Source organism: Budorcas taxicolor, chromosome 24 (assembly GCF_023091745.1).
Source record: "Budorcas taxicolor isolate Tak-1 chromosome 24, Takin1.1, whole genome shotgun sequence".
In the NCBI taxonomy this organism is placed as follows: domain Eukaryota; kingdom Metazoa; phylum Chordata; class Mammalia; order Artiodactyla; family Bovidae; genus Budorcas; species Budorcas taxicolor.
Genome location: NC_068933.1, coordinates 19,652,163 through 19,665,895, shown reverse-complemented (window position 1 = coordinate 19,665,895; position 13,733 = coordinate 19,652,163). Strand labels below are relative to the sequence as shown.

The 13,733-nt window shown below is 36.8% G+C and overlaps 1 non-coding gene across 1 annotated transcript; it reads left to right on the top strand.

Annotated features, from left to right (window-relative positions):
- The first annotated feature begins 5,784 nt into the window (after positions 1-5,784).
- On the top strand, positions 5,785-5,856 carry TRNAW-CCA (transfer RNA tryptophan (anticodon CCA)). Its single transcript has one exon. It is a non-coding gene; the product is annotated as a tRNA-Trp (tRNA).
- The last annotated feature ends 7,877 nt before the right edge of the window (positions 5,857-13,733 follow it).

The following is a 13,733-nucleotide window of genomic DNA, read 5'->3' as shown; positions in this document are numbered from 1 at the left end:
TCAGCATCATTCCTTCCAATGAATATTCAGGACTGATTTCCTTTAGGATGGACTAGTTGGATCTCCTTGCAGTCCAAGGGACTCTCAAGAGTCTTCTCCAACATCACAGTTTAAAGCATGAATTCTTCAGTGCTCAGCCTTCTTTATAGTGCAACTCTCACATCCATAAATGACTACTGGAAAAAATGTAACTTTGACTAGATGGACCTCTGTCAGCAAAGTAATGTCTCTGCTTTTTAATATGCTGTCGAGATTGGTCACAGATTTTCTTCCAAGCAGCAAGCGTCTTTTAATTTCATGGCTGCAGTCAACATCTGCAGTGATTTTGGAGCCCAAGAAAATAAAGTCTGTTTTATTTGTAAACAATGGAAAAAAACTGTTTCCATTGTTTCCCCATCTATTTTCCATGAAGTGATGGGCCAAAATGCCATGATCTTAGTGTTTTAAATGTTGAGTTTTAAGTCAGCTTTTTCACTCTCCTCCTTCACTTTCATCCAGAGGCTCTTTAGTTCTTCACTTTCTGCCATAAGGGTGGTGTCATAACTTATTTACTATGAAACAATGTACTTTGGGTTAACATGTTACATTTACTTCAAGTATTCTAGAGCAACTGAGAATAGAACAAATAATGATATTTCCAGAAGGAATACTGAAGAACAATCTAAGAGAATAAAGAAATTATTTTAAAAACTCAAAATTCAACCAACTGCCACAAAACCTTAAGAGCACATAATTTTCTTTAAGGTTTACTTGTGTGCAAAAAAAGAATTGTGGATTTTTTTAATCATATAAAAATATTACACATTCAAGTGGGGAAACATGCAAATATGCTTGTAGACACTCACATTAGGCTTAATTTAGCAACTACAGTGATAAAACGCACTAAGGGCTTAACACTCTTTTACTTTACTGATATAACTAATTAACTAATGTGAGTTTGCATATGAACTATATAACCAAGACTAAAACCTGGCTAAATAGCTACAATAAGCTGGGTCCGCAAAGGGCAGTTTTTAAGATATGAAAGAAATGCTTAACAGGGTGACCTGGATTTAGAAGGTAAATGTCTTGACTGAATTACTGTTTTAAAAACATTTATATTAATTCCTTGACCTATTATAATAGAGCTGATAGCCATACTGTAAAAAAATACAAAATCAAAATGGAAAAGTCATTCAGTGTTTAGAGTAAGTTTCATTAGGAAACAAAGTTCCAAACGATGTGTTAACTCATTTAAGTGCCTCAATACACCTGTGAATTAGGTATGTTTTCTCTGAGCTCTTCTATCCACTAAAAAGGCAGAGTAAAAACACTCTGAAGAATGGTGAAAATAAAATAACCACAAAATTCACAAGAAAGTTCTACACATAGTCACATTTCCACAGAGAGTAGAAAGAACGACAGTTTTTCATCCAGCCAAATTCGGACCAAATTTGTACACATGGTTCTCACCAAAGCCAACTGACTCTGGAGCAAGGGCTGTGCTCAACGTTGCCAAGTAACCTTCCTGCCTTTTGTGTTTTTCCAATATTCCCTTTTGTTAATGTTAAGACTCAAGATAGAGTAAAACGTCAGTAACTAGAATTCTTCACTAACTGCTCTTTTCTTTTTTGTACAATTTTGGGAGACAGTGGAAAATCACAAGGAAAAGAACCTCATATTAGATTTCATTAAACATATGCACGCAATTTTTAGAGAATATCCTGGGCACAGTATACGTTTCTAACCTCAAATCCTGTGGATCCTTTAGATAAAGGATAAAAACAGTAAAAACGGACCTCCAGAGTAAGTCAAGCACGCAGTATTGCCTAGCTCCTGGAACTGGAGCAGCCTAAGTTCAAAATCCAGCTTTTCTGTTTGCTTACTAGATTTCTTAGGCTTCAATGTATTTATCTGTGTAAAACAGGAATCAAAATAATAGTATCTACTCCATGAGGTTGTAACAATAAGACAATTCATGTCAAGCACATAGGAAATGTGGATATATAATATCATCACTTCAGTTTTCCTATTAAACTCTCAAAGCAAGTGTGTGTGTGTGTGTGTGTGTGTGAAATCTTTTGGTAATACAGTAAACCAAGGAAGATTTTGTTCATGAATGCACTATAACCTTAAAATGCAATTAATTCCAATATGATATTATACAATTCTTTCTTCAGATACAGACTTTTTTTTGTTGTTTCAATGAAAAGCTAAAAAAAAGACAGTGTTTGGGAATAAGCTGGCTCCAGGTCTGAACTTCAGCTGTCACTTACTAGCTGGGTGACTTCAAGTTACTTAAAATTTTCCTAGTCTCAGTTTTCTCATACTTTGAATAATCATTGGTATAAAGATTAAAGAGGCTACTTGACATAAAATAGGCCAAAAATAAATAGTAGCTGTTATCATTATTATAATGCATGTGGTTATTCAATCTTTCAATGAAAAACTTATTAGAATATTCAACATTTAATTTGTACTCTAACCAAGGCTTAACATTAAAAACATGTAAAGGCTATTTTAAAATTCCCTCTTACTTTGGCAGCACTATGCAGCATGTAGGATCTTAGCTCCCCAAACGGGGATCGAACCTGAACCCCCTGCATTGGGAGCACAGAGTCTTAACCACTGGACTGCCTGGGAAGTCCCTAAAATTCGTTAATAAAATGGCTTCACCTTACTACCAATTTCTGTGACTTATAAGATAATAATTAGAGAGACATGCTTGTTAAGTTTACCAAATTTTTGACATTCCTTGAGTCACATAGCCTCTTGGGTGATAAGAACAAAAATGTTCAATAATTTTTTTAAAAGGGAACACATGATACTAAGATATTTACAAAAGTCAGTGTTGTCACATGTTGATACTATGGAGCCCTGGCCACCTTCCTGATACTTTTCCATGTGATGCAAATGTAAGAATTATTTTTCCACTTGCATCATGTTCAGACGTGAAGGAAATTCAGAGCATAATACATGTACTTTTCCACTTGGGTTGCAGAGGGACAATAACATATTTGGGGATAAAGAACATAAAAACCATTATTATACCGTTTTGGCAATTTTAGAAAGAACAAAAGAGCCTGGACTGAACTTTAGCAGTAATAGGTTCTGACATCGACAGCTGGTTACCATTATCAGAATGAATCATGGAGCAGAAGTGACAGGTGGATTGGAGCAGAGGCGACCAAGAGATGCTACAGATAATTTCTTTGTTTTTAAGGGAGATTTTCTCCAGTTCCTCTGACCTAGTGCCGCATATGTCTTAATTTAAGTCGACAGATAGTGTGATAGAAAACAAAGTACAATTGTAAGTTTAAACCCAAAGATTCCAAACAAATAGAAGTATCTTAGAGGTGGTATACTTTCCAATGTGGGCAAAGCAATCTCTTTGCCCGAGAACTCTTAGTTAAATGCTGGAAATATCTAGTGCTCTGCTTAGAACAGTTTAATGTTTATTTTTTTAGATAAGGAATAAACTGTATCTGTTTTTATGGTCAAGTTAAAACAAGACTTCTACTTGTAAGCTTGACAGGTAAAGCCACTCCAATCTTTGCAGCTTTAAAACCAATGGAAAAAAAAAAATCTGTTTTATGCTTCTCAGACAAGACAACAAAGTTATGAGAGGTTTTTTCCCTTCAGATTTAGTGTAAATGTCCCACCTGACACACACAAAAGCCCAACTATCAAACGGAATGATGATGCTGATGTTCAACACCTGCGCTTTCAGAGCCGCCAACAAAGGAGACAGAGCCTTACCCTACCTCCACACCTGCTGGATGGGTGGGTACCTTTAACCTCTGCGGCTCTTGGTGGGTCCCTGCAAGACAGAAGCGCTAAAGCATGCTCTTCAAAGGGCAGGAGAGCGGGCAAACAAAAGTGTTCTCTATGACGAGGTTGAATGCTTAATTACAGAATATATCTGGCAATACGCTTGGAAGGAAAGTATACTCACAGAAAAAAATATTCGTAACTGCTCCTAAAAGAAATGGGGAGGGGAGCAGATTTCTAAAAACATCAAAAGATAGATAACTATTTAAAGGAAACTTACGACATTTCATAGTATGTATGAAATAAAATCAATTTTTTATTACTAGAAAATTTATCAAGTCTAAACACAGCATATGTGTATTACTAAAAAATTCTTTCTGAAAAACAAAGTTTTTTCACAAATACTAGACATGTCATTTATAGACCTTAAACCTTTGCATGCCTAATCAATTTAGTGCTATGCATATTCATAGTATTTAAAAAACAGTAGACAATTGTTTTAATCTAACTTTGTTGAAAAATAGATGAGTCACTAAGAAATGAACAAAGATAGCATCTGTTTGGGAAAATGTTTATTATGTTAAAGTATTAGAGGGACTTCCCTGGAGGTCCAGTGGTTAAAATACCATGCTGCCAGCACAGAGGACACAGGTTCCATCCCTGTTCGGGAACTAAGATCCCACATGCCTCATAGAACGGCCAAAATATTTAAAAAATGAAAATAAAAAATAAGGTAACAGAAAAATAATTTTTTTAATTGTGAAACTTGAAGAGTTTATAGAAAATCCAAAAGATTTCACTTTGCAGTATGACTTAAAATAGCAATATATGTGGGAAAGAATTGGAATGTTATATATGTTAAAGTAATTATGACACAATTACATTTAAAAATATTTTCAGACACTGGGTTAAATGCCTATTTCATTAAATAGCAAGATATCTCTTAACTTGTAAAATAATCATTTTACATTACTATACATACGCATTGTTTTTACAAAACAAGATTCTTTATGAGATTTAATCATTAATGGTTTGGATGCACAAAAATTATGTCTTTTCACAGATAAAAAAAAATCAGGATACTTGAGTGCACCATCCTCATTTGTGACACTGCAGTTTGTTTCAAGGCTTGAGGGGGGAAACTCAAAGGTTATATGTATGTCCAACATTAAATTTGAGCAGGAGCAGAATCCTTTTGGAGTTTCTGAAAGATGAAAGAACAAACAACTTCCTTTCATGCTCTTTTCTCATCAGAGATACGACAGACTTGGGAAGCTGCCACCTAGCCAAATACCAAGCTCCAGAATTCTTCCGAAAATTTATTCAAATAAAGTGATTTAGCCCTTTGTGTGATATCACCATTCAAGAGAACAAGTTTACATACCAGACCAGAGTATCATTAGAAGAGCCCATATTTCAGTGGCCATCCTTCTAACCTACGCTTGAACTTTGGCAGTAGTTAAAATTCAAATTGGACTGTCCACTACCTATAAATGAAGCTAAAAAGTGCTGACAGTGTGAGGATAAGGTTGGAGCAAGCTAATAGGTTTTAGTGTCTAAAACTTTTGATAATCTGGCCTTAAGTGTCATGGGTCTTTCAAGGTGGATTCCATCTGTCCTATAAAGTTATGTATTGAAACATAATGCATCCCTTTGATCTCCTTTGTAAAAACCCCATGAAGTCAACAAAATGCTCCCAGTGACTCAACAGCCAGATCCCCAACCTGTGGACATGAAAGATTTTAACACTTGCAAGTGTTAGTAAACAGTAAATGATGTGCTGAAAGCTTCTCATTGAAAAGATTCAGCAATGGGCTGAGTCCTGCCACAGGCTGTGCTGCTACCAAAACAAAGCAAAAGAGCACAGCTCAAGCCAGGATTAGGCCTGATAATTTCCATTCATATAAATTTCCCAAAGTTACTCCCTAACAAAGCATCTATCTTGAAAAGCATATTTTATTTCCAAATCACTAGGGGACAAAAATATTCCTACAAAATAGTTGCTTACCATGGTAAAGACCACAAATAGGGACTTCCCTGGTGGTCCAGTGGCTAAGACTCCATGCTTCCAAAGCAGGGGCCCAGGTTCAATCCCTGGTCAGGGAACTAGATCCCACACACTAGAACTAAGAGTTCACATGCCACAACTAAAGATCCCACATGCCACATGAAAGCAACTAAGACCTGAAGCAGCTAAATAAATAAATCAGTATTTTTTTAGAAAGAGCATAAATAAGATATATACATGTGTATAGATGTATTTAGCTGTATGTATTTTTATTTGTTTACAATGCTCTGTATTTGTGTATATGTACTTTTTATACTCAACACAGGTGCATAAACCCAAGAGTGCACAGTGAAAATCACATTGGCTTTCACAGTCAGAAGGATGCAAATTCAAATACTGGCTATTGAGTGACCTTGAGCATTTTTCTTAAAGCACTCATACCTACTCTACTGATCTGGGGATGGAGAACAACTGTATCAAAGCACTTGATCAAGTACAGCAAACAGCAAATAGTATTTCTCTTTTCCTTCCCTATATCACCATCATGCTCCAACTTTGGTCCAAGCTTTTAATCCAATCTTTTAATTTATTCAATCTGCTGTTTCAGCATTAACGTATGTCCTCAAGTTCTCGAGTTGCTTAACACAGACTCAGGAGGCTCTTTTTGAATGGTAAGGAAGTGTATTCTGCCTGAAGTCAGAAATTCCCTGTTGACGAATCTCCTAACGAGGCAAAATCTTGTCCATCCTTCAACAGCCAGGTCAGGTGTCACTTCTCCTGTGAAGATTTCTCCAATCCTGCTGGGCAGCAATAATTAATTGCTCTTTTCTCCAGTCTCCCAAATCTTGTCTCATTCTATTATTAGAGTACTTATTACATTGCATTATAATTAGTTCTTGTCCTGTCTGCTTCCTCTTAGAGAAATTGAATTCCATGAGGTCAGGATCTGTGTCTTGGTCTCCCTGGTGCCCCAGCATGAAGCACAGAGCCTGGCAGACAGCAAACACATGACAGAAAGGGAGAAAAAAGCAGAAAGGGATACAAGAAGGAATATTTGCTTGCTCTCCTTACATTTTGTCTTTGATCACATACTCAGCAATGAGTGAGGTTTAAAAATAAAGTGGTCATTAACAAGAAAACTAAACAATTCTAAATCCTTCCTAATCTTCAGAATATGATTCTATATTATTTCAGTATCTCATTCTTTAACTGCCTCAAGGAGCTGCTCATTTTCTAACACTATCCAGCTGAGCATATGACAGATGGCTCTGAGATCCACACTGTATTTTGTGTGTGAACCAGCAAATGTGCTACCAAGTGGCATATGCATGCACATGTTAGCAATGCTAGATGGTTCAAGCTTGCAAACAGAGCCCTAAATGAGGAAATGTATGTGCCATGTGAATTTACATAAACACAAAAGCCTTTTATTTAATTCAAAATTTAATACTCATCAATTTACTCAGGTATACCTGCCCATTTATATATTTAGTGCCTTTTCTCAGTCAGTCTTATTCAGGTTCCCTTGGTATAACTTTTTTTATGGTGTTTCCCTTTACACATGCAGGTGTACACACACAACCATACACACCTCTGCACTAGAATTTAAAGCCAGAAAGGGGACAGTACTGTGCCACCTTCCATTGCCATTTGCTCCCATTCCTCTCTGAGAGCACACATTCAGACACACACCTATGCACAAGCATATGCCTGAGTACCACCTCCTCTCTGTCATCTTCCACAGTGACTGCCACCAAAGTGATCTGCCTCGAGCTCAAATATGATCATTGCACTGCCACACCAAAAATTCTACCTCATCAATAATAACTGTAACTATACACCAGTCATTAACAAACTACCTTCTGCTCACCAGTTATGCAAAAATCACTTTGAAAATACTATTTCCACTTTCCAAAATGCCATTATCATGCTTATCCTATTAAAAAAATATTTTCTGGCCTCTTGATTTCAGGTCAACTGTCAACTTGCCTGAAAAACTTTTCATAACCCTTTCTCCCCTTGCCCACTGAGAGGCTGGGTGCCCATCCAACCTGCTCCCCAGGACACTGTGGAGATGTATAAATACCTGCCTCCTACTACTGTACTATAATTTTTTACATGTATATTTGCCTCAGAGTGTTTATGATACTCAAGAACAGGAACTGAATCTTGTTCATCAACTGTATACTCAGCACTTAGAATACTGAGTTTAGTTCTTTGTTGAATAGGTAAATTACTATATATTGTCCACAAAGGATTCATAATAACTTTGTATGAACATACAAGAAATTACAAAGCTTAAATAAAACAGAAGGTATAAATGAAACCTTGGGGATCAGGACTAAGAAGGTCAGCAGATTAGAGGGGGATTAATCACATACAAAAGGATGCTGGAAACATGTCAGATTATTTCCTTAAGTAAGATGAAGCCATTATGGAAGCTTTATATATCCCCCATTAACCAAGAATTCCTTAAGACTCTCATTTAAAACAAAAGTAGCCATGGCACACTTTCAGAGGGATAAATTTTTACCATCAGAGCAATAATCAGATTTCATAGCTTCAAGGCAGTAAGACAGTGGAAGAAGCACAGGCATAGGAAACAAATGATTGTCCACAATGACTGTGGTCTCTGGGAGGCTGCCCGTCTTAAAAAGGAACAGCCTCCTCTGACCCTCTAGAAAATCCGGAGCAGCTTTCAGAGCAGCGGGTGTCCTGTGATGCACAGGAACAAAGGTTGGCACCATCCATCCCCTAGTTCTGCCTAAGACATATTTTCTAACTCTGATCCATGCCACAAAGCTGTAACATTCAGCCTCAGAATTTTAAGATTACAGAATTCAGTCGACTGTTATTTTGTCACAAGTATAATATGGCAGAGGTTTGTCGTTTTGCCTCCCTGGAAACTGATCAGCTAGATGAGAAAGGAAGCAAGATCTTGGTTCTTTCTATGGAAAGACAAGGGGAGAGAGTTCAGGTAGCCAGGGTATGAGCAAGGGACGTGACCCTGGCTGACTGGTTACTTCTTAGACTTTGAATCTATAGAGAGTAATTCTAAAAATGGAAAAAGACAATCACTGTTCACAGCATGGAAAGCAGAGTAAAAAATTCAATAATGCACTAGCAATATTGAAAGCTGAAATATCCAAGTGGATTATCCCTATGGCAGAGGGTGTCTGTTGTTCATTCTATCTATTCTTTTTTCATGAGTTCCCTAAAATCTCATGTTTCCTAACTTTAAAATTGTTACTGAGTGTCAAGGTCTGTAAAATAGCCATTACCTCTAGTTGTCATTCCATTCCTGCCAGAAAAACCTCAAATCTATGTGTCCATAGTTATTGAAAGGAACGTGGCACACAAAGGAAGAAACTGTACACTATCTAGTTCAGCCCTCTCAGCTTTCAGATGAAGAAAGTGAAGTCGTTGGGAGTTAAGTCACTTGTTCTTGGTCACTATATTCACTAAATAGCATAGACGGACCAGTCTTAACCTACTGGTCAGGCAGACCAGTTCTGCTTGACCAGTAGGTTCTTGCTAGTTTGCTGCCACTACCAGGGTAGTCATATTCTTATGGGAAGGCTTCTCTCTATTGTTCTAAATTATTATGAGCAAAGACATACTCCATTAGTTCACTTCAAATGTGTTCAAACCCTTGTGACTTCACATCTCCGTATTTTCGGACATGGGGTATAGGATGAGAGAGATCCGATTTGAACCCAAGCTGTGTTCATTACTAGAATTCAGACATGGGTAGTTACATGAAACCATCATCTGGCACAAATAGATATATACATTGTCAATTTTACTTATTCAACATTTACTGAATACCTATGTGTTAGGTGCTGTGACAGGCAATGAAGATGCAATAATGAGCAAAAGTGAACTTGTTCCAGCCTGCGGAGCTTACAGTCTCCTGGGGGAGACACACACATCCCCAAATAATCACATGCAAAAAAGTCCATGCTATGCTAAATGCTGTGAAAGAAATGCACAGGGTTGGGGATTAGGTTTAGGAAGGAAGTTACATTTTTAAGTCAAGCAAAGGAAAATAGAGATTTTTCCACAAGACCTTAGCATTTACAGCACTACCAAGGAAATCTTTTGATTGGTTCCTAAAGTGTTCCCTACCCCTTGGTTATTGGCCACTGCCTTTATTCTACATTGTGAATATGAACTGCAAAAAACTAACTGCAGTTATTGGTGACCATTTATATACTAGTCTATTTCTTTATTAAACATATGGGTTATTCATTCACTTAGACTTCCCCTCTGAAATCTAGCCTTTAAACCATATCCCACAATGAGGATTAATCCCACTCAGGTTCACAAGGATGAGCAAATTCTTCACTGTGGCAGCTCTTCCTCGTCCATGCTCTGAGAAATAGTTCACATACTCAACCCTCTTTACTTACTTGTGGAAATGAGACAAAGATCCAGTGATCTTTCTGTCCAGCCCTTGCTTTCCATCTTCTGGTAGGAGCTTGCACTCACTCATATCCTTGACCAGAGATGGTTCTCCCCTATCAGGAAGGTTAAATACTAAACACATACATTATTTGGGGAGAAATGAACAGAAGAGTTGAACAGGGAAGGGATACTTGAAAACCTCTAGAGTTGGCCTCTACTTGTTGAGAGATATCTATGCTCTAAAATATGTGTTGGTGATAAAACAAAAAAAGGAAAATAGGCTATGTGAACTTCACATAATTTGAAGAAAACAAGATTCTAAAAGCAAAAGATCACGAAATAATCATTTACAACTTAAGTTTCCACTTTGCCTTGCACATTAATTACATTAAGAAAACAATATAGTACACAACTCACACTTTCCCATAAAGAGAAATCCATGAGCCTCCAAAAAGCTACCAGTAGACTGTCACTGCTCTGAGAAGAGAAAAATTAAGTGGTCTGGAACTTTTTTATATAAAATTATTTAAATAAATTAGTATTTCATTTACAATACAAAATCAGGACTAACAATAGTATGAAACTCAACTCAGTTTCTATAAGCACAGTCAAGACTTGTGAATCACTTTTAGCAGTGCTCCCCTCTACTCATATGACACTGCAAATTATTATAATTCTCAAGTTCAAACTCCAGGCATGAGACAGGAGAAGAATAATGGAGGATGAGAAGTGAATCAAGCTTCAAGTATTTAAGTAAAGAAAATGACTTCTAGAGGAGAAGGAAGATAACAGAACAAATTCAGCCTCATGGTTCTGTAGTTGAAGTAGTGATACAGAGACTCCATAGGCTTTGTCCTACTATGAGAGTTACCAATCAAAATGTCAAAATATTTGGAATTATATACAGACTATTCTTAGTAAATTCATTCCTAGATACTTGATAAAATATTTGGAAGAGAATGAATTTAATAAATTTCATTTAAGGACTCATTCTGGTATAAGTTTTGCATAGAATTTTAATGAAGATGTCAATTTTCTACTTTATATCTTATACCATTCAAACTGTCAAGCACTTAAGTTTAGAGATATTCCTGTTAAACTAATTTTTAAGAATAAACAAGCCAAGAGACTGCATTAACACTAAATATTAACAGAATGAAAGTAACAACATAGCCTTGTGGTCTATAAAATAAAGGTGACATTTTAAGATCACAGGTCTTAAAAAGGCGGAAATTCAAGATATGTGTTCCACATATACATAGTTTAAGTTTAAAAAAAACTAAAAAGAAACTCATAGTTATCATAAAGAACAAGGTAGATGAACATACAGATGGCTAACAGGCATATGAAAAGATGCTCAATATCACTAATTATTAGAGAAATGCAAATAAAAACAACGAGATATCACCTTACACTTGTCAGAACGGCCTTCATTAAAAAGTCTACTAATAACAAGTGTTGGAGAGGATGTGGAGAAAAGGGAACCCTTAATAGTTGGTAGGAATGTAAATTGGCACAGCCCCTATGGTAAAACATGCTGCTGCTGCTGCTGCTGCTGCTGCTGCTGCTGCTAAGTCACTTCAGTCGTGTCCAACTCTGTGCAACCCCATAGACAGCAGCCCACCAGGCTCCCCATCCTTGGGATTCTCCAGGCAAGAACACTGGAGTGGGTTGCCATTTCCTTCTCCAATGCATGAAAGTGAAAAGTGAAAGTGAAGTCGCTCAGGTGTGTCCGACTCTTAACAACCCCAGGGACTGCAGCCTACCAGGCTCCTCCGTCCATGAGATTTTCCAGGCAAGAGTACTGGAGTGGGCTGCCATTGCCTTCTCCATGGAAAAGCATGGAGGTTCCTCAAAAAACTAAATATAGAACTGCCATATGATCCAGCAATCCCACTACTGAGTATAATATCTGGAAAAACCAAAAACATTAATTCAAAAATATTCATGCACCCCAATGTTCATAGAAGCACTATTTACAATAGCCAAGTCATGGAAGCAACCAAAATGTCCATCAACTGAAGACTGGATTAAGAAGATGTGGTATATATACATATAATGGGATATTACTCATCCATGAAAAAGAATGAAATACTGCCATTTGCAGTAATGTGGATCTTATGCCTAACAAAACAAGTCAAAGACAAATACTATATCAATTATATGTGAAATCTAAAAAATAATACAAACAAATGTATACACAAAACAGAAATAGACTCACAGATAGAAAACAACTTGTGATTACCAAAGGCAGGATAGAAGAAAAGAGGAAAATTAGGGGTATGGGTTTAACAGATACAAAGAACTATGTATAAAACAGATGAGCAACAAGGATACATTGCACAGCATGGGAAATTATCTAGCCATTATCTTGTAATAACCTATAATAGAGTATACTCCACAAAAATACTCCATCACTGGGTTATACACCTGAAATTAACACAATATTATATATCAGCTATACCTCAAAATTAAGTCTTGACCAAAAAAGAACATGGTAGAGAAACAACTTCCTAGGAGAAGAAAAATATATTAGCTGAAGGCAGGCTGTGGAGTAGACTGCCAACACAGTATGTATAACTTTGTAGTCCTTGGGAAACCTTTAAACATGTACAGAAGGCATAAAATGATATATATTGGAGCCACTGTGATCAATTTTATATATTTTAAGTTGTCGGGGGAGAGGAGGCTTCATTTGCTTCTCTCCAAATACTGCTCCATAATCAGTCAAGATCATCAAACAGGCTTCCAGGCCTTAACATTTCCCTTTGTTACAAGGTCCTTAAAGCTGAACCATGTCCATAGTCCTGTGAAATATGTCCTGCAGAGTTGGCTTCTGAATGAAATCTATTGTAGTCCACTACCTCTAAAACTCTAGCTCCGGTAAGCTATTTTTGAGACCCAGGCATAAAGGAAAAAACACAGTCCTTTCTTTCACTTTCCGAAGTCTCTCGCAAGTTTTCCCTTTGGGCTCCATTTTATAGGAAAGAAACTCCCCCATTGTTACAGGTCAGTACACGGTCAAACCAGAGATATATTTTGTAAATACATAAAATGATCTGTTTCATTTTCCAGTGCAAACGTTATTTGAAGTAAAGATAATGCATTTGTAATTGATATAATCTTTTACTCTGCATTGGCTTTGTACATCGGACGGACGCTCTAAGGCTTCAAGAGAGCGGCTTCCATGCTTCTACTTGCATGCATCCAAGAATCTGGATCAAAATCTACTAGTTAATATTCCTCTCAAGTCTTTGTGACTCTAGGAAGGTAAGGAGGCATTCCTGAAGAAAAAGTCACTGCAACGGTGGAAGAAAAGAAAATTTATGTAATTTATATTCACCTCATTAGATGGCAGCACAACACCCAAAACCAAAGTCTAACATTCTGGTAAGGAATAAGACATCTCTGAGAAGTTGTGGAAGGAAAATAAATGCGGGGAAAGTGAGTATTTACATGAACATTTTCTATTCTATCTTGAACGCATCGATCAAAAAGCACATGTAATTTTTAAAAACAGACTGAACATAATGCAAAATTACATTCATATTTTTTCATTCAAAAAAAA